General features: G+C 33.1%; 1 protein-coding gene across 2 annotated transcripts in view; it reads left to right on the top strand.

Annotated features, from left to right (window-relative positions):
- The window catches only part of PCDH11X (protocadherin 11 X-linked), a 747,204-nt gene that overhangs the window by 22,248 nt on the left and 697,888 nt on the right, over positions 1-27,068 (top strand). The gene's annotated exons all lie outside the window — the stretch shown is intronic.

The following is a 27,068-nucleotide window of genomic DNA, read 5'->3' as shown; positions in this document are numbered from 1 at the left end:
GAGGTTCCTGAAAAAAATAAAAATAGAACTACCATACAACCCAGCAATCCCACTCCTGGGCATATACCCTGAGAAAACCATAATTCAAAAAGAGTCATGTACCAAAATGTTCATTGCAGCTCTATTTACAATAGCCAGGACATGGAAGCAACCTGAGTGCCCATCATTGGATGAATGGATAAAGAAGATGTGGCACATATATACAGTGGAATATTACTCAGCCATTAAAAGGAACAAAATTGAGTTGTTTTTAGTGAGGTGGATGGACCTAGAGTCTGTCATACAGAGTGAAATAAGTCAGAAAGAGAAAAACAAATACCGTATGCTAACATATTTATATGGAATCTAAAAAACAAACAAACAAAAATGGTCATGAAGAACCTAGGGGCAAGACGGGAATAAAGACACAGACCTACTGGAGAATGGACTTGAGGATACTTGAAGGGGGAAGGGTAAGATGGGACAAAGTGAGAGAGTGGCATGGACATATCAACACTACCAAATGTACAATAGATAGCTAGTGGGAAGCAGCCGCATAGCACAGGGAGATCAGCTCGGTGCTTTGTGACCACCTAGAGGGGTGGGATAGGGAGGGTGGGAAGGAGGGAGATGCAAGAGGGAAGAGATATGGGGATATATGTATATGTATAACTGATTCACTTTGTTATAAAGCAGAAACTAACACACCATTGTAAAGCAGTTATACTCCAATAAAGATGTTGAAATAAACCAACCAACAAACATATAAATATATAGATATATTTTGTCTAGCATTTTGAACAAAGGTGATATGTGATGGATAACTTTGCTCTAATTAAAATGATTCTCTATGAGAAGCATTATATTAATGTACCTATTTGTTTTTCATCTAGGATATGATGAAGCAATAGCTTTCTTTTAAAAACTAAGACCCTTTCTGCTGCTATCCACTAACACTTGAAAAAGCAGCAAAACCAAAACCAAACTAATCCTATTATAATACTTTCAGTTCATCATTCAATTTAAGGCCTGTGATAGCTTATATTTAACTTTTAGGAATATTTAGTTTAAGTTTTAAAAGTTTTTCATTCTTTTTGTAAAAAAACATACAATTTTTTTTAAGTTAATTATCCCATCTGGGCTTAAAATAAGGTAATTTTAATAGATAGAGTTGTTACTTATTCAGCTCAGAAGAATTTAAAACAAATAACAGGGTTTTAAAGAGAATCATTTATATCTTTTTTCGTCACTACATAAAAGGCTCTTGAGCTTCAAGAGGAGGGCTACTTGGAGGGCTACTTCTTTATTTATTTTTTTTTGTATCATTAACAGAAGCAGCTATTTTATTTTGTTTAATTTTTAACATCTTTATTGGGTATAATTGCTTTACAATGTTGTGTTAGTTTCTCAGGGCTACTTCATTTTAAAGTTATTAACAAAAGCTAAGATGGGCTGCATTTTGTGTCTGAATAACAACTTTCTTCAACATAAACTGAAAAGCATTTGCATAGAAATAGTAGATTTACCCTTGATTATTTTCAAAGGGAAGGAAATAGTCAGGCATGATTTTCCAGAAAGAAATAAAGAAACTTTTCTTTCATTAGTGAAAGTCACATTTTACTTTCACTTGGAGTGATATAAATATTGTAAAACTTTATCTACAAAGGCAATTCATATAGGAAAAATACATATTTTAAAAATAGAAATATTTTGTCATTAAATAAAACTAAAATTATATGTGTAGCAGGGTAATATATAACATTAAATATCAATTATTTGTTTTGCAAAAGACTTTGTAAATAGTGTAAATAGATTGGTCATAGACCCTTAAATAATAGGGTCCAGACTCTATTAAAAATGGCATTTGTTACTCACATGTAACATGTATGACTAAGAGTTATGTTTAGAAGAGAATATAAGTGAAAGATGCTTAGTAGATACAAGAATCTGGGAGGCCAAAATCTGTTAATGAACTTTATTTTAATTAAACAATAAAATGCTGACAGATTTGTAAAGACATTGGTACAGTAGCAATGTGCTTTCTTTTTTTTTTTAATTTTATTTATTTTTTGTCTGCACTGGGTCTCCGTTGCTGCATGTGGGCTTTCTCTAGTTGCAGCGAGCAGGGGCTGCACTTCCTTGCGGTGCACAGGCTTCTCATTGTGGTGGCTTCTCTTGTTGTGGAGCACGGACTCGAGGGGCTCAGGATTCAGTAGTTGCATCATGTGGGCTCAGTAGTTGCTGCACGCGGGCCCAAGAGGGTGCAGGCTTCAGTAGTTGAGGCGCGCGGGCTCTAGGGCAGGCGCTCTCTAGAGCGCAGGCTCAGTAGTTGTGGCACATGGGCTTGGTTGCTCCACAGCATGTGGGATCTTCCTGGACCAGGGATCGAACTCGTGTCGCCTGCATTCCAGGTGGATTCTTAACCACTGCACCATCAGGGAAGTCCCCAACAATGTGCGTTCTTTAAGAAGTGGTTACTAGAGAAAATACTTGACTGAGGGAATTCAGAAAACTGGTCTTCCTGCAAGTGGGGAAGATATTCTTCCTGTCCTTTATAGTTTTGTGTATAAAGGACAATAATACACATGCAAATGTTATCCCTGCATGCATATATTGGAAGAGATAGAGTGCACAATATGTCTACTCAAGTTGTTATTGACAAACTGTCTTCCATCTTAGAGGAAATCTATCAAATTAAATATAGGTGATTTTCTTTATTTTCTCCCAGCTTGTCTTTGTATTGCCTTTGTTACCTTTTCATTACAGTTACTTGTGCTGACGCCATATATTGCACTTTGCTTGGATTCAAATAATTCTGTTGACTAAAACTCATCTTTTTGGATCCATTTTATTTCCTGCTTCTCACCACAAGACCTTTTTTTTTTTTGTGGTACACGGGCCTCCCACCGCTGTGGCCTCCCCCACCGCAGAGCACAGGCTCCGGACGCGCAGGTCCAGTGGCCATGGCCCACGGGCCCAGCCGCTCCACGGCATGCGGGATCCTCCCGAACTGGGGCACGAACCCACGTCCCCCGCATCGGCAGGCGGACTCCCAACCACTACACCACCAGGGAAGCCCCACAACACCTTTTATATTGTCTGCCATGCCTCTATCAACTCAAATAAGCCATTTCTCTTTACTTATTTAAGCACCTGCTGCTCACTCCACATCAAAGTTACGTTATTAAGAGGCCCACACATTCTGATAATTTCCACTTATTTATTAATGTCCACCTGCATAAAATAAGATTTTTCTGCACACCCAGCTTGCATATTCCCCAGATACTTGGATTTAATCTTTTCTTACTGACACAGTAATTTATACAGAGGATTGAATATTAGTGGAAAGTCTGGCTAAATACCTAGACAGAATATATGAAGTAGAACCATATGGAATTGCTATTTTTTAGGTTAAAATTGATTATCAGCACTTTCATATGGTTCAACCTAATAATCAAAGGCCACAGTCCAGAAGATTTACTGAAAGGGAGAAATCATAGCTTTATTGTTAACTCCAAAATTATGTTGTCAGTGGAGATATTTCCTGTATATAATCCTCAGATATGCCGATTTGTCAAGATCATTACATAATGCTTAAGTAAAAATTACTGCTGGAGAAATCTTTATGAATAATGCATATTTTAGGAGAAAGTGAGATTTGTAAAGTTGGGACTTCTGATCTAATTTTCACATGAGTTCCCAAAAATGAAACATAGTTCCATTTAATGTCCTTAGTGCAAATTATCCAATTATTACAACATAAATTTCAATGAGATGTAGCAGGAAGCAAATCTATTTTCCAATTCAATTACTTATTGAATGAGTAGACATTTTTCTAATGAGAAGATAGCATTTGGATCAAATGATAGTATTTAGTTCTTTTAACAGATTTATAGTGTTTTTACTTTAATAAAGATTATAGAAACACATGGAATGAGACCTCCATATATTTGTTTATCCTATTACCAGAAAGCTGAGAAAATTTGACTCCTAAGGAAAAGTTAAATGAACAAAATCATTTGCCATCAAGTACCTTTCCCATTTTTCCTAAAGTTATATTTTCATACAGATGAACTCTTTAATGGGTGAGCCCTTTGATAATCTTGATCTAGATTCTAATTCCAAGACATTGCTAGCTTTTGTTTGTTTGTTTTATCATAGGTGAACGCATAAACATTTTGTCATGTATAAAGTCTGTTTAGTAGTTAAGTAGAGCCTAAGCTTTGGAGTCAGATAAATATGCTTTCAGACTGTAGCTACATACCTTAATAGCTCTGAGACCTTAGACAAGTTACTTAAGCTCTTACCTTTTGTCCTCATATGTAAATAGAAGTGACAATAACAGTACATATATTATAGGACTGTTGTATTAAATGTACTTAGCATAGTGCTTGGCCTGGAAGAAGTACTCAATAAAATGGTAACTACTATTATTTTAATAATTGATTATATACATTAGAAGTTATATTAAGATGAATGCATCAACTGTTGAATGTATCAAGATATTTGTCACCATAATAATTTTCAGAAACATGGATCTTTATTTCCTTTATATTTTAACAGGATTATGACTTGCAAGAATTTACCAGCATATAAATAATCCTGGAAAGAGGAGTTCAATAGCCTGAGTGGAGGACTATCCAATTTCCTAGATTTAAAAAAATCACGTATTGATAGTGTGATTACCGATAAATTTCGACTATTTGCTAAATAGTGGAAATTTTAGACTTCGTGAATTAGCCGCAGTGCTGGTAATAGAAGTCAGTACAAATAAAGAATATTCTTTCTTTACAGCTTAAGCAATGTTAATGTGATATGATCTCCCTTTTTACCAAATGCAAGTCTTTTCATACTCTTAGTAAGATTAATCCCAATTCTTTTGGAAAATTCCTCAGAATTGTTTTAAAAGGTATTATATCATTAAAGTTGCCACTTTAATTTAGATTTTCGTGGTGATTCCAAATATTGTTTATCTAGAAGAATGCCACAAAACGTGAAATAGCAGTGTCATATTTAAAGTGGTTCTGGTCATTTTTAATTAACCAGGGAGAAAGAAAGAACAGATTTAAGACTGTTTAAAATGTCGTTAATTTATTAGAAAAAGTTTTAAATTTATTTAAAATTTATTGTCTACAAATCTTTAGTAATGTATTTATTGGTTTAACTGAGGAAATTCTATTTTAAAGTAAATATGTTAATTCATCCTTCTCAAATGACTACTCAGTTAACATGTATGTGGTAGTGGGTTTCCTTTATTTTATGCCTGAAATTATATTTTATTTCTAAACTGATCACATTGTCAGATCAAAGAGGTAATAAAGTGTAATTATTTATTTTTCAATTGAATATTCACAAATATTTTAATTTTGAACCAGATATTGAAATAAGCTAGCTAAGTATGCAAGTTTTAAAAAGATTCATATAATAATAATAATAATAATAATAATAATAATGGGTATACTATAAAATGCCATGATAAAAGACATTTGGTTAAAGATATTTCTTGGCCCTACTCATAAAGACTAATTTTCCTGAGAAACTTAACTCAGTCCTAGAAAGTGATCCAAGAATAATATTTTTCTTTCATTTTTTTAACATAATAGAGTTTTGAAACAATAAATATAACCTATATAAAAATAGCTAAGAAAAATACTCAATTTCCATTTATGAAAATGGAAGTGACAAAAATACTGATAGAATCACTTACTGTCATTACTCTTAGAAGTTGCAGTTTCCCTTTGCGATGTATTTAAAGATGATGAATATATCAAACTTTATTCTAAGGAAGACTTTTTTTTGTGAATATAAAAGGTAATAATCAGATTTAACTTTCTTTCTCTATTGATTCTATTCCTACTCACTTGATCTGTTTTAAAAGTGCTTATGCAGCTGCTTCCCACTAGCTATCTAGGATGGCAGGGAGACGCAAGAGGGAGGAGATATGGGGATATATGTATATGTATAGCTGATTCACTTTGTTATAAAGCAGAAACTGACACACCATTGTAAAGCAATTATACTCCAATAAAGATATTAAAAAACATTTAAAAAATAACAATGCTTATAGAATATTTAAATGTACTAGTTATTTGTAGACTTTTAGTCCCCCCTTCTTCCCAAATAAATATATACAGAGCATGAATTTTTGAGACCCTAAATTCTCTTTCTTTCCACAATTTAGTTTCATACAGTTTTCTGGCATTCTTTAAACTAGACACTTGCTTTTTTTAATTTTAGATACTGTATATTTCATATATACATATTAAACATATACACATGTACATACATACATACATGTGTGTATTTTTTAATCAGTATTTGTTGTAACATCTCAAAAAGGAATGTCAAATATTCTAAGGCTCTAATACTAGAATAGAACCATTATATTTACCACAATAATTTTCATTGGTTACATGTATTATATTTAGAGCATCTTCACACTAAAATAAGTGATCGTGACAAAAAGATATAGGGCAAAATAAACAGAAAGCTTACCCCCTTCAAATAAAAGGAAAAAAGGTTCAGTAATATATATGAAAATAACATTGAATAAGTGAAGTACATTTTTCTTGAATAATTTAGTACATTTTATGTGAATACTTTAAAGGACTATAAAGTGGGGAGATCAACAGGACTGTATAAGTGAAGGGGAGAAGAAAGGTTGCTATTCAAACTCAATTTAAATTGGTTGTCTTTGTAATCACATATGGTTGAATGTTTTGATCTCCTTATAAAAATGAATGTTCTAAAGGTTTACTAATTTTTGAAAATTGGGAAGAAATATTTACATTTTTCCCTTGTCTTGGGGTATGCCAAAAAAAAATTGCTGGAAGAATAGAAAGAATGAAAGTGAAGGAATGTTTTGTATTTGCTAAAGCACAGCCACTTAAAGGGTTTGATTTCCACTAGAAAAAGTTGTTTTGTTTTAAAAGGAGAGAATGTGCATTTGGTGTTTCTCACCTTTCGTGGTTGTGACAATTCTCTTAGATATCTTAAATTCTCTAACTGCAGATTTGTCATAATCTCCACAGTACACCTGTTTAAAAAATTGTAGCCCAGAGAAACCTGAAACCACAAAAGAAACTTTTCTCAAGATGATAAGTCACAAGGAGTGTAAATTTCAGTTACCTCACCTGTGGGAATTTCTTTTCTTATTACTTTTCAACTAATAAGGCACCTAGGTGATGGGAATTTTAATCTCACTGAAGAACTAAATCTCTCTATGCAAATTAAATTTGCACAAGCAAGTTAAAAATTGAGTTTAGCCTTAGGCTTAAACTGGTGGAAAGATAATAGGCAATGTGGAATTTGGTACTTGAGCACACTTATTGAGTGCAGGAAAAATGCAACAACAAAAAATTCATAAACTTTCTTGATGTTGGCAGGGGCCAGTGTCTATATTCCTTGCTGTTTTTCCTTACCAACTGGATTCATGCAATAACATCTGAACATGTGCAGAAGAGCAGAGAGTAAACAATGTTTTACTCATACCTTCTGTGAAATCTGAAAGATGTAGGTTTTCTACTGTCAAAAACATCAAGGATGTGGTCTTATAGACCTATGCATCTAACAATCAGGGAGAGGCAATGAGTTAAATACTCCTAATTCAACAAAGTTCAAATAGTTTAACTTTTAACAGAAACCTCTTAGTAAAACTTACTGATGTAAAGGTGAACAGGGAGAATCAATACCTAAGGCAGACAGTGACTGGAATTAATAAATTAATTCATAAGGTCGAATCAACCTGTGAAGATGGTTGTCTAATGGAGACTATTGAAGAAGAGAACACAGTATGTTTCCTTTAGCTGGTAAGGTAGTTTCCTCTCACCCCAGTCATCTTTATCTGATTTTCTTGTATATTAACAAAATCTTAGGTCAGACCTTTCAACTTCCGTTAGCTATGTGGTTGTTTGCTTGAATGTCTCTTAACCTTAAAAACATTAGAATAACTTTTTCTTACACCTAGAAATACTTATGAATGACAGTTCTTTTAAAGATTTGTTGTTTGTTTTATTCCAAGTTTTCTTTAGTAAGTTCTCAGAGCCTCATGGAAAAAAATCATGGAATTTCATTATCAGAATGGGTGAAAACATGTTGGCCAACCAGAAGAAAGTATTTTATGAAAGTAGCATACTGCTTTCCATTAATCTTTCAAACATCCTGTAATATTACTGTAATCTCTATATTTTCTACACCTGAATATTTGCATAATTTCTTGCTATTCTGTACAATGCACACTACTGTTACTATTCTAGACTCAACACTTGGCAGATAGTTCATCTTAGTAATGCCATACCTGAAATTTCGTATTTTACCCTGTATCCGATTTTCCTACAATAAATATACTTAAGGTTTACATAATTTTTGCTTCAGTTTGCAATTATACAAATTTACTAGTAAGTCATCAGCTAGCAGGATTAAAATGGAAGAACTCAAAGCATTAAGTATTGGCCATTCCCGTTTTATTGTAACAATTTATCAAGGAAGAAACTATTCTCTGAGAGGCAGTCAACTGTAGTTAGCTATATTTTGGCTTCCATGGTATAGAGCAACCTCATCTTGAATTTCAGAGCAACTACATCTATACATAAAATATACATCTCTTAAATGTGCCATCAAGTCAATTACTAATTAAAGTTATTCTCATAGGCAGTTTTATCTTTAACATTTTGTTTGGAGTGAATTAGGCACATTGACATGTTGCATTACCAAGAACTAAACTTAATTTGAAGAGATAAATATGATTCAGTCCTCAGATATTTGCCATTTACACTCTTAATTAATAATAAAAATGGTATGTGTGTAAATGTGAGAAAGTGTGTGAATTTATGTGTGTGTGTGTGAGAGAGAGAGAGAGAGATCAGAAAAAATAGTATTTTAATTCACCCAGCAACGTACCATTGGGTAGACAAGCTAATAGAGATACTTTTTATTAGAGGGCAGAAATTCCAGGAGTTTAGAATCCATGTGTCAGCAAACTGTATATTCAAAACCTCTTGATCCTCATATATCACTCTAGTACGAAGAAAATTTCCTACATAGGCATAGCCCCTAAGTCATAAAGTGCACCTGAACAGTTCATAAAATATTAAATGTAAAGGTCTACAACTTCTCAACTTTCAAATTTCTTATTAATGGAAGAAATGAGCACTCATGTTAATCAAATTGCTGGAAATCATAATTTCCTCAAAATAAAGCACCCATATCTGTTACTTCTATAAATCCAGAGAGGAAAATTCAGCTATGAAAATAACTTTAGCCTGTTACAGGCCCAGTCTTTATTAAAGGCAAAGATAAAACCCTGATTATTTCCCACACTTCAAAGTACGTTCAAGTTAATTAAGTATTAACATTCACTACCTGAGTCTTTATTTAAAATCATATTTATTCAAACTATGGAAATCTTCAATTCTCTATTTGCACAGGAAGCAAAAATTATTTTTTCTTTTAATTGAAAAGAAATTAAAAGAAACAGTGAACATTAATTCAGAGATGCAAAACAAAAATAACAGTGATCTCTGAAAATAAATGTTAACTTTTATTCAAATTTAATACATGTTTATATATTTACATTGAAAAGGAACATGATCTGGGCATCAATAAGTCCATCAGTTTGCTTCTATATTTGTGGCATTTGATTAGCTACCTACATTACATTATAAGGATGTCTACTTCCCCAAAGTGTTTTGATCTTTGCTTTTAGATTAATACAGAATGCAATACTTGCTGAGGAATTTAAGGTACTCTCCTTGGTCATGAAAAATAATTTAATATATCTTAGGTTATCTGGCACTGCCCAGTAGGAATTCTATATAGGAATTAGAATTCTATTCGAATTCTATTCGAATTCTAATAGAATTCTATTCTATATAGGAATTAAGGGAAAAGTCACATATGTTTGTGTTTGACTCTTTTTACTGTAGCTAGCCTAATCGTTAATCTTTAGAGGCCAAGATGAAAGTTTAGGTAGATGATTAATGACTTCACTTTACTAGTGGTCTCTTTAAGCATATTGATCATATGATAAATATGATCTATATTTATCATATTTATCATTAGTACAATTACAATTAATATATAAAGCTAGCTTGATGGCTAAAATTTTAACTCATTTTAAATTAACTTTTATAATAAATAACTTCTCTAAAAATCTTAGATTAAAATATATTTTCTTATTTAGCCTGAACATTTTCCTACAAAACATGTTCATTCTCCTGACTTTACCTTATCTGTTCTTGGCACTAACTATCAGTCACTTAAAAAACCTTGGAGTATTCCCTCTTTCTTATCCCCATATTCCAGTCTAAACTTCAGACTTTCTATCTTGCAATCTCCTTTCCTTAAAATTCTTCCTATGCCTTGCAACCACTTATCCAAAACATTTAAAGAACTCCATGAACCTCTTCCTAACTCCATTATGCAAAAGTGTTCTTTGGTACTCCCATAGCATTATACTTTTTCCTTTGTCAGTTAGCCTATTCAATGTACCGTATTATTTATCTTGTACAAGTCTTGTCTTATCTCCCCCACCATAAAAAACCTAATGTAAAGTTCCTCTATTATATAAATTTAACATAGTGTTTTACATACTGAGGGTGCTTCAAAATTAAAGATCAACTAGACGGTTGGATGGATGGATAGATAGAAAAGCATGAGTATCCTAACAACACATTTTCCATAGGTAAATCATGCATACCTTAAATTAAATACAGAATACGAAGTACCTCTGTACTGTGCTGTTCAATATGGTAGTTACTAGCACATGTAGCTATTTAAATAAAAATTAAGTAAAATTAAGAACTCATTTTCTCAGTTACACTACTAGTTCTCACTAGCTACATTTCAAGTGTTTAACAGCCACCTTTGGCTACCATATTGGACCTTGCAGATATAGACTATTTCTATCATCACAAAAAGTTCTGTTGCATAGCACTGCTCTAGAAAGTTTTGATGGAGAAATGAATGTGAGAAACACGTGTCTCCGGAATTCTAGGAAAGTCATAATCATAAAGTAACAAGGCATAGGATTCCCACTTCCCCATATTAAAAAGTATAAATTACAGCCATTTACAATGTAAATAATTATTCCCTGAAAAACATTTATATCAGTATCATTCTAATCACATTTTCATTTAATCTATAAGTTTTTGCAACACCAATATAAAACTCAAAATATAATAGACGTAGATAGTAAGTTGCCATAATCTCTACACAAATATGCATTAAATGCTTTAACAGATCAGACTTAATTGGAATTAAGAATGCAGCAGTGTGGGCTGGCTTTTGAAAATTTTAAAAGCTTCTTCTAGTCTAAAGCCTAGAAACACCTTTCCAGCATATCCTACCTCCAAAAGTATTATGGACTTTTTGTTTTTTAATCCAAGAAATAGCCATAAGATCATATTGAAAACACAAATTTATATGCCTTACTTCCCCTTTTCCAAAATCTAAAATTGTGCAAAGACAATTAACCTTTTCTTAGTTTGTAGCCATTACAGCAAATTGGAGGATCCTGCCGTATAATGATGGACCTCTGCCATGCGTTGTCTGCTTTTTGACTTTAGATTTTTGGTTTCTTGAAATCCAACTCAAAGTGTTTGACCTACCACAGGAAAACCCTTTTGTGAGTAAGAAGGATTCCACAGATCACATGCCAGAGAGGTCTTGCCTCAGATGCTCTCAAGTTCATAGTCTTATGAAGAAGCTAACAAGCTTGGGTGAGACAAAAATTTGCTATCCTACTTACAGAATTGGAAATCCCTCTCTAAGATAATACGAATTGATATCAAGAAGCATTAGAGTTAAGAACAGCTTCATAACTGAAGAAAATTGAAATTAATATGTAGGTAATTATTAATTCTTAGTGACATAATATGTGATTAATATTCAAGAATTGACCACCTTCCTCAGCTTCAGGAAACAAATACTGTTAGTCAAAGGGACTAGGATCATACCTAGTGCACATATATAGTATTGTGAATCTATGCATTCTACTGTTTCATAATCCTACTGCAGATTCCCAATTCTATGTGTTAGGTTTATAGAACTGTTATAAAAATCCAAGGTAGAAAGCCCAGTTAGTGGATACAGCATTTTTATCTGAGCTTCCCTTAGCAGGCAAATAAGGGTAGCAGAGTCTTTGCCTCATTTTGAATTCCTAGAATATTTTGTGCCTGCATTTCAGAGTCCTGAATGATTTTCTGCTAACAGCACTTTATCCATCAGGGAACACAGAGTCATTGCATCCCTGAAATTAAAGGGACCTTAGAGGTCCTGCTGTGGAACCTCCCACCTAGTGTAGTATAAGGTTATTGAAGCCCAATCTTTTAGTGCATCTATTTTAAGTTTCAAACGATTACATTGTACTGGAGGAAAAGATCTTTTTCTTCCCCTCCTCTTTTCATCCTCTACCCCACAGCTGATTGCAGAGCACTATGAGGACTGTAGGAAAGTGGGTTTTAATTCAGATATTTCAAGGTGAGTTTTATATATGTTAAACATCATATAAATCACACTTCTTTTGGGTCTTTTTGGGAGTACAGATTTTATCTGAACTCCCATTTTTAGTGTTTGAATCTTTCTTTTCCTTAAAAGATTTGTGTCAAGCTTAAATTGTTAACAGTGAGAATGGATGAGGGGAAAGGGAAGCTTATCTTCCAGTATACTGATTAATATCGTGTGGGGAGAGATGTAATACAAGAAAAATCCCCAAAATTACAGTAAGTGTTTCTATTGACTTGGATGACAACACATGTCATCAATGTATTGTAAATTTCTAAGGAATCAATTATGAGAAAAAAAATACACTATAGCCTGACTGATGGTTACCTATGAAGACTTAAAGGCTGCTTTGGATCATGCAGCGATATCATTAGGACCATTAGATATCCATGTACTGATAAATTACAGAAAAACCTATTTTTGGAACAAATACCTCTTTTGTGGTGGTAGAGGGACAGGCCCTAGGGAGAGGGACTGTTCTTCCTCATTTTTGCATTTCCAATGCCTGGTGCATAGAAGGTACTCAATAAATATATACTAAACTAGCAAAGAAGAGATTTTTCTAATAAATAAATATATAGAATTTCTTGTACTGATAGGATGATGATTTGATTAAATAAGCTAGTGGTCTATCCCTCCAATCTTCATTCAAGTGATTAAAAGTTTTTAAGATTCTGTTTAATCAAATGAAATTTGAAATAATGTTCAGAGTGTCATGGGAAGTTTTAATTTTTTCAAAAATCATTTAAGTTTATAGACTTAGTGGTTAATGTGTCCTCCAGTGCAGCCCCTCAACCTTCTCACAGTACTAAATAGTACTGTTATAAAGTAGTACAATATATTTTATATTTTAAAATAATGTGTTTAAGTTCTTTGTCACAAATCCCATTCTCAGTTTTTCTCTTCCATGTGGCAGAAGAAGAAAGTGAAATATGTGCCACCCCCCACCCACCCCCACCCCCGGCATTCCTGAAAGAAGAAATATCTTAAAAGTGCTAACCAATGTAAAATTTCCCCAGTAATTTAATCTTAAGGATGAAAAAATTTTAAACAACCTTATTTTACTTGTTATGTCATTATTTTCATTGTTCCCTTCCATTATCTCTTTTATCCCTCTATCTCTATCCACCATCCCCTTCAGGTACTCAAATCCACTCTCAGTGGTACCTAAGACCTCCCAGATCCATCAAATCTCCCCACACCTTCCTTGTTCTTTCCAGTCCTTCAAGTCTCCCATTCATGGAAGTCATGCTCAGTTCATTACAGTTTCGCCAAATTCCTCACTGTGCTTTTGAGTTTCTATAATTAACTTCTTACTCTCTACCCACTTTTTAGGTTCCCCAACTTCAGATTCCCCCAGTTAGTTTTCATCCATCTTTGCCCTGCTTAGATTCCATGAATACTTCTCATTCTCCTAGTCCATCCTGATGCTCAAAATCATTCCTTGCCTCTCCTTAGTACCCCCACTCTTTTCAAGTTTCCTCCACAGACTCTTCCATACCCTCTGCTACTCCTTGTTTCCCTAGTGCCTCACAGTTCTTCTCAAATTGTTCAAGGCCCTTACAGGTAGTTGGAACATAACTCATCACATTATTACTACATTTACAAACATCTTGAGGGTACAAACTGTCATGAGTAAGACCGTTTGTAGTTTAATCATTGGCAGGATGATTCAATCGTATTCTTTATTGTCCCTTAACATGCACACATGTTTCAAAGACCTAATATTTGTACCAAGTTTGCTTTCAATAGGACTTGAGATAATAGAGCAGAATTATAAAAAAAAAATTAGGAAGTACAGTCCCCATTTTCTTAGTGATAGTTTACCATTAAGATAGCAAAGCCAAATTAAACTAAGATAAAAAATTCTTTAAACAAGACATTCAGTTCAAAACAATGTTCTGAAGGAGAAAGAATAGATGAGTAAGGGAATGTGCTATTCAAATGCACATGACACATAATAACTATTAATGAGATATTTTTTCCAAATTAAAGTTAGAAAAACAAAACTCCATGACTTTGTTGACTGCCTTCTCCATAGTTGCCATATTTTAACTACAAGTCCCTTAAGCACTTACATTTAACTTTATCCTTACTCTTATGCTTATTCAGATATTCCCCATGTGATGTTAATCTGTGAAAGTTTCTTAGAGGAAATGAGTTGTGTGAAATGCCCCAGAGCAGATGAGGACCTTGGATGACCAGAGATGTGGAAAATGCTGTGGTTAGAGTGGGTGTTGGCTTGACTGAAGAGGAGAGGTCATGGATTAGAAATTAATGAGAAAGACGTATATTGGAAGCAACTAATTAAGGACCTTTGAATGCTAGGCCTCAGAGTTTAGATTCTGTAGATTTTAATATATAACACATGTAGTTTTTTGGTTTTCAGTTTTTGTTGTTTTGTTTTGATTGTTGTATATAATGTTTTATGAAATAATTAATATTTATTTTCCAACATCAAAAAAAGTAAAAGTAGTCCATAAAAAAGTGCTAGTTGGATAGATAATATATTTGGAAGTGTTCTGTTTTAAAAAACTTTTCTTCTGAATAAAAAAAAGAGGTGGAGAAGCTGTCCTTATGTCAAATCTGACTCACTTTAACAGTTCCTCTTGAAAATTAGCAGCTGTAATTAGTGGAAAATTTTGAAGGTACAATGTTGTGGTTGTAAACTATAACAGGTTTTAATTATCTTTTTAATTTTAAAGTTATCAACTTTCAGAAGTTGAATTTTTATCATTTTCAATATGAAATCATGATGGCATATTTTAGTTGGAAGTACTGTTTCAAAAAAATGACTTGATTTTGTGAGATGTGTTTGCTTCAATATTTTCAACACAGTACTGTATTACAGGGATTCAAGATGTATTACAATTATCCAATGAAAATAAACCCCTGCTTTCTCTAACTTATATTTGTTCTTAAAAAAAGCAAATATCAATTAAAATCATACAATGAGTCAGTATATATTTTGTATTTCATCAAAGGGATGAACTGGTCAATTTGAAAACTTGACCAATTTGAAAACTAATCATAATAATATCTAAAGATAAATGTCATTAGAATATATCCTTTTTGAAAATGTTATCAAGAAACAGAAAATTTTGAGGGGAATTTTATTTCCATAAACCTTTGAAAGTGGAAAATAATCATTAAAATACTCTTTTAAAACAAGGTTTCCATTCTAAATTATTGGTTTGGTCAAAAAATTCATTCGGGTTTTTCATAACATTTTGGGAAAAACCTGAAGGAGCTATTTGGCCAACCCAATATATGAAAAATTATTTGTTGCCAAGCTAGAAACAACCATAAAATCACTACCTACTGAAAACAAGGCATACAGTCTTTAAACCTTGTAAACATGATTTTAAATCAAATAAAATTATATGAAATATGTAGTTGATGACAATAAGATATTTGGAATTGTGTTGTAAAAACTTTTAAAGCTGTAGCATTGCACATAACTGAGATCCATTATGCAAATGACTACAGATTTATGATGAAAGCTTATTTCAATCATAAAATGCTAGAACAAGATCTGAGAGATGAACTCCAATCCTACTCACCATAATGAAGAAAGGGAGGCACAGAATGATTAAATGACTTGTCCGAGGTCATAACTACTTAAAGGCAAAGTTAACACTAGAATTCAGGCCCAATTATTTTTCTCGCACTGGATTAGACTTATTTATTTGCCTTTGTGAGTGCAGGATATACAACCACATTTGTTTATTTTCTTTAGTTTAATAGTAACAACAACAACGATTGCAAACACATACAACACTTGTGAGTTTCAGGAACTATTCTAAGTGCTTTACATATGTTAATTCATTTAGTCTTCACAGTAACACTATGAGGTAGATGCTATTATTATATCTATTTTTTAATGAGACAGAGAATTTTTAAAAACTTGCATAAAGTTACACAGCTAATAAGTGATGGATCATGGATTCAAAACCAGGCGATCCATCTCCATAGCTCATGCTACAAAATCTTAAATAAAATGTCTTTTTTTTTTAATTTCATTGTTCCAAGGCAATCTATATTTGGATATAATAACATTCTATGACTTTGATTTTTAAGTAGGAAAATGAATGTTTGTCTCAATTTCTATGCCAAATATATTTAATAATAGTTTTAAATGAATGGTCTTGCTACAATGTATGTAAATCCCTGAATGAATGATTTGTCTGATATCATCAATATTGGTCATTAAGGCAGTAGCAAGAATGGATCTATGTGTAGGCTTTTGGTTGATTCTGCTTATAAATAAATTTTCATTTATTTTTAAAACAAGAAGATCAAACCAAAAGTATATTTTAACAATGCTTCTACAATATGGCTTCTTTTTGTGAGCATGGTGGAATTAGCTATCAATGAATTATTTTTTTGTACACTTGGTAATGACTATGAAAAATTGATTTTATACTTTTTCATGAACATGGCACACAATGCAGAAATAAAAGTCCTACTTTTTTTTCCAGCTTTAGTCTGTAGACTCAATTGCTACTTCGAAAGTAATATTGGGTAAAATCATGCCCTTTTAAAGAGGGCATATTTTGACATTGACATGTTAATTTATTGACATATGGGAAGGAAATAAGTATAAGTAAGTGAAACAATTAAAGCAACGTTATATAGTGGATCTGGAAAATGTAAGAAACCAATACCTTATGCACAAAAAAATTCCTATGTTCATTTACTGTTTTATGTATAATGTAATAAATTCCAAAACTTATTATATATATATATTTAAATGAAATTAGAATGCTAGATCTTCCTCCATACATTGCCTCTATTTGTCCAGTTTTTTCCAAATAAAAGTTAAACACAATAAAATTAAAAATAGGAATAGCTGACTCCTAAGAAATAAGAATTTTAGAGAAAAAACAGACTAGGAGCAAGACTGGATATTGCACAGAGAAACTGAAGGATTCCATTTCGATTTCAGGGGTTAATGGCTTTTACTAGTGGTTTAAATCACTTTGTCTAAGTTTTTAAAGTCTAAATCACTTTGTCTAAGTTTTTAAACTCTCAAAGTCTTTTATTTATTAAATTATATTTCTTTATTAATATGTATATATATATATACACACACATAAAAATTTTAAATGAGCAGCATTTATTAAGACTGTATTCAGCACTGTGGAGAACTTGGAGGTCAAGGGTTAAGTTTGCACAGAAATAGAAATATAAGGAAACATAACAGCCAATAGGGGCTTACATTGCATGATTCTATTATAACTATAAATTAAATTAAAAATTCAGTCATTTATTTGCACTAGGCACACTTCAAGTGTTATAGGCAAATGTGGCTAAGGGCTACAGTATTGGACAGTGCAGGTTATCAAACATTTCTACCAGGCAAACAGTTCTACTGGACAGTGGTAATCTACAGCGAGAGGAAAATAATCTTGAGCTATGCGTGCATCCAAGGAAAGTGAAATGATGGCTAGGGTATCCGATTCATAGGCAGGGGACAAAAAAATGATAAAATGAGATGATGCAGTAAAATTTATTATTGAATCATTTAGTGATGAATGCTATTTTATGACATTAAATCTTGAAACTATTAGGTAGTGAATATTTTTAAGAGATTGGTAACTTGTTAATTCAAGGAGAAACAATCAAATTTCCAGTTAAATTAGAAATCAAACTGCTTGAGATCCTCCAAGAGAAAAAATGTGCAGTTTTATAAACAAATAGTATCTTACAATTATTTTCATAAAACATTATATGATCCCCATAAAACCTATGAGAAATACTATATAAATAAATGTACTGTATCTGAGACACTAAAATGATGAAGAGGTAATATACCAATACAACTACCCACTTGATAGTTTTTAGTATAGTGTTTACAGTCAATAGAAGTGTGGGGTACTCACCATGTTCTCCTGATTTACCATCATCATAATCCTTATAGGGATAACATGAAGAATATAATGCATGATAGAAATCATTAATTCTTCAAGAACTTCAGACAGGAAACTGAAGGGAATAGTGCAAATATCCTAATAGACAACTATATAGGTTTATCTTGCTTTATAATATCAGAAATGCATGCATAATATAAATAAGTACCTATAATATATTGAATACATATGGCCAGGATGACTATACTGAAATGCACAGCTCCAGGTGCTTATGGTCTAAATATGACTATAGAGTGGAAAAGAGACTTTTTTTTTTCAGGGTATAATCACCTTTGCTTCTAAATTTTTATTCTTGTGCCATCTATAATAGCAAGTCCTGATGCAAAGCAATTTTTATCCTGAATAGCACTGGCCTTAATTTTCCAGGATTGTTAGTTTATAGGAAGAATTAATACAGCATTTGATCACAATTTCATAGAGTGAGTGCCAGTTATAGCACTCACTCGTGATATAGTTCTGGTTGTGATAGCTCTTTCTATCATCTCCATTAAGGTGTTGAATACCTTTGCAAAGGAAAAAAATATTTTTCAGTATTTCAAATATTCTTGGAATAAGAAGAAAATGTGAGGACACTATTATACATTTATTATCTATACAGAAATTGTGATTTATCTAAAATAAGATACCTATTTCATACTCTGTTTCAAGTTGAAATCATCACAATGTAAGGTGTAATTCTAAAAACCAAGAATATTTTCGGGGGGGTGGGTAAAGCAACACAAATAATTTGAGTCTCTGGTACCTAATAGGAAGAATGGTATCTTTATTTTCTTTCTTTGGCAAACTTTTTCAAAATCAATGTGAAATCTATTTTTCAGAAGACAAAATTTTTTTTGCAAACCTTCATAAATAAAGTTAGTTATGTTCTTCATAAGCAGGGAAAGAGCTAAATTTAAAAAGTGACGACTGCAAATGCCTAAATAAAAATATCTATTTGGTCTCCTTATGCATTAATGTGGGACATAGTGAAAGTACTGCATATCGAGACTGCCTTAATATGAGAGCAATTCTGACCGCTCCACTTCGATTTCAACTATTGTCTAATGTAATGGCATCTCAGTTGCCAATTTTCATTGAACACACATACACACAAGGACATATACCCACAGTGGAACATGAAGATGATTATTTTAAACATAAAAATGAAATATCTCATGAATATTCCACAATTAGGATTTGGCTGGCATTTTCTAGTCCAAAGAACAAAACTGTATCCAACTCTGTGGAAATGGAACTTGTACATTCTTGATTTCCCATTTGACAGTTACTTAAAGTCACTTTGAAGTTAATGTACTGCTTGAGTTATAAAAAGGTAGCATAAAATTTTTCTTCCAACATGCTAGCCTATTACTGTGTAGAAGGAAGACTCTTTACTTATGGTGGGAAAGTATGGAGTATAGTGAATGAAATCTAATGATGAAAAGAATCACTTTTAATTCTCTTATGAACCTAAGTGAGATTTGTGGTACTCCAAAGTAGGAAGTATGATAAAAAGCAATTTTAAATAACAGCAATCTATACATTGAAAAGGTATAGGATTTGTTAATTAATTTAAATATTTTATGTACTTCTAGTTGGGAAAACTGCTTGCTAAGAACAATTTAATTTGTAATGAAAATACCTGCAGGAGAAGATTGTGCTTAAAATATACTCTTAGAAAATAATGTAGGTTTTTAAAAATAAAACAGAATGCACGGTATAATGAATACTCCAAGTTGTTGTATATTATTCCTATTGTGTCTTAGAATCTTTGGCAGTCTTTGTAGTAATATGATCTTGAAAAAAAAAAGAGTTCAAAACAAAAAAATCAGAAACCCAAAGACCCAATAAATATTTCTTAACTTATGTTATAACTTAACACTTATATGTCTGGCACAGTGCCCATACACTGCTAAAGTAAATATAAAGGCCTACTAATAAATTTTGTTATATATTTGAAATGATTCACTTGCAATCAGAATAGAGGATGACACTATAAAATATTACAGATCTATACAATTATTTCAATTTAAAGAATATTTTTATGGGAGATGAATTTTATACCTAAATTTCTATTTTTGAAGAGCTAAAACTTCAGGTATTATGTAGGATTTTACACATAAAAGCATCCAGTTTATAACTGACCATTTTGTACACTTTCAAATATACTAATAATATTGAAACAGGACCCAACTGACCTTCTCTAAAATTAGGATTCCTCAAATTTAGCAAGGTGTTTTTGAATGCCCAAATTGAAGTTTGAATGATTAGTATTATATTTATATTTGGAATTAAAATGAGGTAAGACAAAGTTGAAATAATAACTCACTACAGGTTTGAGGGATATTGCTAAATCAACAGCACATTTCTTTATGTGTTAACTTAGAAGAAAGAGAAAGTAAAAATAGTAGAAATACTAACATTTATAATTTGTCTTTGTGTGAGCTCTTTGTAAATACATTTGAATTGTATTTGTTATAGAAACAATTCCTTCATGAAAATGGGGCTGACCCCAGAATATGAATTTATTGTACAAATTAAGAACCGACCAGAAGTAGTGTTTAATTCATAAATGCTAATTCAGTTTTTAAAGCCAGAATTCTGTGTAATTATTGTTCTGCCCCAAATTAAATGTATCAAAATGTGGCCTGTGTATGTCCCATTTATGGTTCAAATGTTTTTCTACCCATTGATTCATTTATGTTGTCATTTTTTTTTTTTTTTTTTTTTTGCGGTACGCGGGCCTCTCACTGTTGTGGCCTCTCCCGTTGCGGAGCACAGGCTCCGGACGCGCAGGCTCAGCGGCCATGGCTCACGGGCCCAGCCGCTCCACGGCATGTGGGATCCTCCCGGACCGGGGCACGAACCCGTGTCCCCTGCACTGGCAGGCGGACTCTCAACCACTGCGCCACCAGGGAAGCCCCTATGTTGTCATTTTTAACTTGTCATCCAGTTTGAGTTTTGTGGTGACAGAAAATGAAAATCACAGAAATGATATTAAAATATGTGTAAAAGAATAAGAATTAAAAGGAGAAGGGATTTTTGCTGAACCTTTAGGCTGAGGTACTTGCTATTAGGCAGTTGATTAACCAAGTAGCAAGACTGGTTTTTAAGAAGTTGCTGTGTCATTTTTGCTTGGTGGTCTATGATGTGTAGCCATTGATTGAGGATTTATGTCACCCCGAAGTCATTTTACCTGGAAAAGCTTCTTTGTCTCCCTGGGTGAATGAATGCAGCTATTAAGGATGAAAGTCATCTCCTTGTTCCTTGGAACAATAGGTTGGTAGATACCATTCATTTTCCGATGATTAATATCTTACCTTGATTCATTTTTCAGACTATCAACTGGGATCTTGTTTTCAGCACCTTCCAAGATTCTGGTGGTATATCTCATTTTCTTTTAACTGTTGAATTTATTGCATCATGATTTTGATAAATTAGCATCTGACACAAATAAAAAATATACCAAGTCATCACTTTTTTTCTGATTAAACCTACACTGTTTTATTGATTCCTGAGAATAGGGATTAATTAATTCCTGAGAATAGGAATTAATAGAATTATTCACTTATCCTTACATATCTAAAAATCAAAATGGACTATTCAATCAATTCTCAGTGAAGTCAGAAATCTACCCCATTTATTTACCTGCTTAAAACATGATCTTAAAACCTGGTCATCTAGGGCTTCCCTGGTGGCGCAGTGGTTGAGAGTCCGCCTGCCGATGCAGGGGGCGCGGGTTCGTATCCCGGTCCGGGAAGATCCCAGATGTCGCGGAGTGGCTGGGCCCATGAGCCATGGCTGCTGGGCCTGCGCATCCGGAACCTGTGCTCCACAACGGGAGAGGCCACAACAGTGAGAGGCCCGCGTGCCGAAAACAAACAAACAAACAAACACCTGGTCATCTAGAGGATCTACAGAGTGTGAAATTACCACCTATTTGATATAAACATTTAATATATGAATTAATGCCTACAATATTCATATAAACCATATAGTTGTTATAAAGATTAATTGAAATAACTGATTTGAAATTACTTAGAGGAATTAAAATGCTACGCCAAATGGAGATCATCCTTTTAACCTCAGCGAATCCAAGAACTATTTGTTATGATAATATGTTACTTATAGACCAAACATATTAAAGTAATTAGTAGATATTGAAATAATCATGATTAAATTCACCCCAAGGTTATAAAAGGATATATGATGATGAATGACCATTATATTTTTGCCAAATGGAATATGTCTCTTGCTTGATTAATCTGTAAAGCTATTTTAAAAATGCTCCCTAAATCATATCAAAAATCCAGAAAAATTAATATAGAAGAGCAACCTTCACAAATTGTCTTATAAGTGATATTCGAGCATTGATTATTAACAGATTTGAAGCCCCATTAGAGAGCACTGCACTTCTGTGTGGAGTGTTAGAATGATTCAATAAAACATAAACATTTTAGAGAAGGAAGGAACATTGATGGAATCGACTTCTTGGAGAAGATTAGATCCAAACGTGAAAATTAGACCGGTACAAAAAGAAGTACGATAAATGAGTCTTTTGTGGAATAAAATTTAATAAAAATATCAGTTTAATAGAATCAAAGTACGCTACTAAATCTTTCATTTCGACATTTCAACTTTCAGAATACATAGGAAATAGTCATGTCAAACAGGACAGCCAGTGCACTTACCCCACTCTACTTGTGGTCAATCCCTTGGAAAAGATTGAGTTTATCAGTTGCTCCAGTTTGTCTTTCTCCAGGTGCAATGTTCTAGATTCCTTCCTGTCAACCTGAAGAACCACATTATTGTTTTCCCAGTCTTGAAAGAAGCTTTGACTGTGCATGAGAACAAGAATGTAGAAGTAACTATATAATACATTATGGTTGTTTAATTGTGTATTTTTGACTTCACAAGACATTACAGTAATTAGAATGATGAGAGCCAAGTGGATTTAGGATCGTGGGCAACATACAGGTATTTCTTATTTTCATATAATACCTAAATTTGCACTTTTTTTTTTTTTTTTTTTTTTTTGCGGTACGCGGGCCTCTCACCATTGTGGCTTCTCCCGCTGTGGAGCACAGGCTCCGGATGCGCAGGCTCAGCGGCCATGGCTCACGGGCCCAGCCACTCCGCGGCATGTGGGATCCTCCCAGACCGGGGCACGAACCCGTATCCCCTGCATCGGCAGGCGGACTCTCAACCACTGCGCCACCAGGGAAGCCCTAAATTTGTACTATTTTAACAATTTGTTACTGTAGCATGTAAGCCACTCATTCATGCAGAATTACCTTAAGTATATTACAAGTTGAACACAGCAGTACAATGAAGGAAAATGTAACAAGTATGTCAGGGAAATTATGCATTGGAATTCTTCTGAAAAACCATTTGAATATCACTTTTATGGTTTGAAATCTCTAGAACTGCATATAGTAGAGACTTAGTTCCCCTATCTACTTACCTTTTTAAAACTAAATTGCTCAGAGACTATAAAACGAACTTGCATTTTTGCTTTTCATGTCTTAAAATTTCAGAGTTGCTTATTTTGTTTCTGCTTTTGTTTCCTCTGACTGTCATGATTCTGTCCTTCTAACTATGACTGTTCCCTACCCAATCACTATATATTGCCTGTAAAAACATCACTTAAATAACGCTGGCACTACTGAAACTTGTAGAAAATTTTAATTCTCTGCATCTTCTTTCATTGTACCTTTCTTATCAATTTCCAAACTAACCGTAGACTATAGTAGCAGTGGGATGTGGGAGAATGGTAAAGAAATCTAAAGTTATCTTATAGTTTGTTCATGGGAGAGAGAAAATTAGAACTAAGTAAGATATGTCCATAGGAATACTTTCCCTGCATATCTGAGTTAAATTCATCATCCTTCCATAAGACTAAGCAGTGACTCTTTATATCCTAATTTCTGTATTGGTCATTCAAATAATTAAACTCAGCAGTTTAAAAGAAAACTTTTTTTTTTTTTTTTTTTGTGGTACGCGGGCCTCTCACTGTTGTGGCCTCTCCCGTTGCGGAGCACAGGTTCCGGATGCGCAGGCTCAGCGGCTATGGCTCACGGGCCCAGCCGCTCCGCGGCATGTGGGATCTTCCCAAACCAGGGCACGAACCCGTGTCCCCTGCATCGGCAAGCGGACTCTCAACCACTGCGCCACCAGGGAAGCCCTAAAAGAAAACTTTTTAAATTTTAAACATAACAATACATTTTCAAGTGGTAACTGCAAGGGTTGGAATCAGAATCTGGAGATTGAGGTTATTTTATCATGCATATTTACATCCTGATAGAGGCAGAGTTGACTTTGTTATACATTTGTTGAACACTGAATTAAAGATATTCTGGAATATTTTTGCTATCAATTATAAACTCTGTGAGGGCAGAGGTTTTTGCCTGTTTTGTTCACTGATTTATTCTCAGTGTCTACAACAGTGCCTGGCATACACAAATTGCTTAATAAATATTTGTTGAATACGTGACTGCCCTTTCATGAAACTAATTACTAACTAGACAGTAAATAGTCCTTCTAGGTTTGCAATATGTATATTTGCCTAAGTTTTAGAAATTGAATTGTCCTTTTTCCCATTTTTTTTCCTGGTTTTCAAAACCTCTGAAAGAATTTCAAGTGATGAAACATATTTTAAAATGTTTTATTTGATGTTATTATTAAAGTAGAGTAGAACACATTTAGAATGGATTGGCAGAGGGGGACTGCTTAGAATTAGGTCACTTTCTTAATCCCTCCTCTTGTTTAGGATATTGCAACATGCACACAATGTTTTAAAAAATGGTCTGTAGTATTCTTCTGCCAGTTGTAATAACGTGTAATACCTAAGGGTAAGATAAGAATAGAGTGGTAGTTTTAATTCTAATTGTAAGTGCCCCATTTTTATTTTTGCTTATGTTTGCATGGTATTTATAAAATCACACACTTAGACACTCGGTTTTTTTTAGATGTTCTAGAGTCACAATAGGACACACATATATGTATGCATATTAACTCATAGTAAGTAAAAATGAAGTATTTTAATTCTCACATTCATAGAGGAGTATAAGGCCAATAATTCACAAGAGAATGAGTCTTGAAAAGGTTGCTATATTAGGTAATCCCAATGCTCACCATTGAGCAAATGATGCTAAAAATACCACAGGCAATAGTCTTTTTGTGTTGTTTACTAGGATAGAAAATGTCTTCAGCATCAGCATTACTCACTATTATACTTAATTTTTTTATATAAATGACGCCAACTGCCCAACATAGGAAAGTGGTTGGACTCATAATATATAATTTTTAAATTCTGTGATAAGAATTTATAAAATGAGATGCTTCAAGTCTATTTAGCTTATTTCTTTGTTCTATTTGTGACCCAAGCTATCTCGATTGTTGCAACAAATGCTTTTGTTCTGTTACTGATTGCAAATAAGAAGGTTTCTTTTTCCCCACTCTTGTGTCTTCAGGCCTGTCAATATGCATATTTTCTAAAATTATTTAATGTAATACATTGTCTGGCATAATCAGATCATAATATCCATAGCAAGTTATTTATATCATTTCATGAGTCCTCCTGTTTGTAGAACTATGACTAAAATTTTTGTAAATTTTAATTGGTTATCAATTACCAATAAAAATTGAGAACTTCCTTAATTAGATACCTATGTGCATTAATAGTTTTCCATAATAGATTTTTAAATGACCATCTGTTAGCTAATTCTTTAAAACTTCAGAATGAATTGAGAGCTGCATTAATCCCTACTTAATTATAAAAATATAATATCTGATAGGATTTAAAGCAGTGTAACACAAATTTCACTTTGTGTTTATATAACCTACAAATAACATCCAGAAGCATATTAAAATGTTTCATAATACTAGATATTAAAAGATATTTAATATACCAAATTGAGACTGTATCCACCAAATAAATTTGAGAATAGGAATTGAGAATTAATAAAGGAAACTGAAGACAAATTTGCAATTTATAAAGAAATAAAAATTCCTTGTTGAATTTTTTCAGAAGAACTAGAGAACTGAAATAAAGTGGCAGATTTCAGTGAATGAAAAATAATAAGCAAGGAGGGGGAAAGGAGCCAGAGATATTCTTTGTTTTTTGACTCTCTGTTTTAACTTGATAAAGTCTTTTAAAATGCCTTTCATATTTTTAAACCCTAGTCAAGCTGTTTCATGTAGTTGGGTAATTCTTATGTCAGTCTGTAGATGTGAAAACCCATTTTCACATGGACTACTTTATGCAATCTATAAACAAACTCTCAGAGTTGGGATGCCTTGCACTCCAGTTCTCTCATTGAATGTTTGAATATTGTCTAACAAATCATAAATATGTAGATCTAAACTAGTGATACAGCTTCTGTATCAGTACCTCCAAATATATGGAATTCAATCTCTCCTGAAAACCATTTTTTTTCCAGAATGCTTTAATAGGCAGTTGTTTAAGTTGATCTGAAAGTTGCCTCCCTGTAATTTTATACCTATTCTTGTTCCTCTCATCCAAAGAAAGACAACTTTAATCCTCTTTCACATGATTGTTCTTCCCATGTTTAGGCATTTGCCATATTGAACCCTCTCCTCTATGAAAGGACTTTTCTTTTTAATCCAAACTTCCTAACCTAGATCGATATTTACATTTTGAAGCCCAGAGCTGAA

This window comes from Pseudorca crassidens, chromosome X, assembly GCF_039906515.1.
Source record: "Pseudorca crassidens isolate mPseCra1 chromosome X, mPseCra1.hap1, whole genome shotgun sequence".
Taxonomy (NCBI): domain Eukaryota; kingdom Metazoa; phylum Chordata; class Mammalia; order Artiodactyla; family Delphinidae; genus Pseudorca; species Pseudorca crassidens.
Note: the sequence above shows the minus strand (reverse complement) of the source record. Positions and strands in the feature narration are given on the sequence as shown.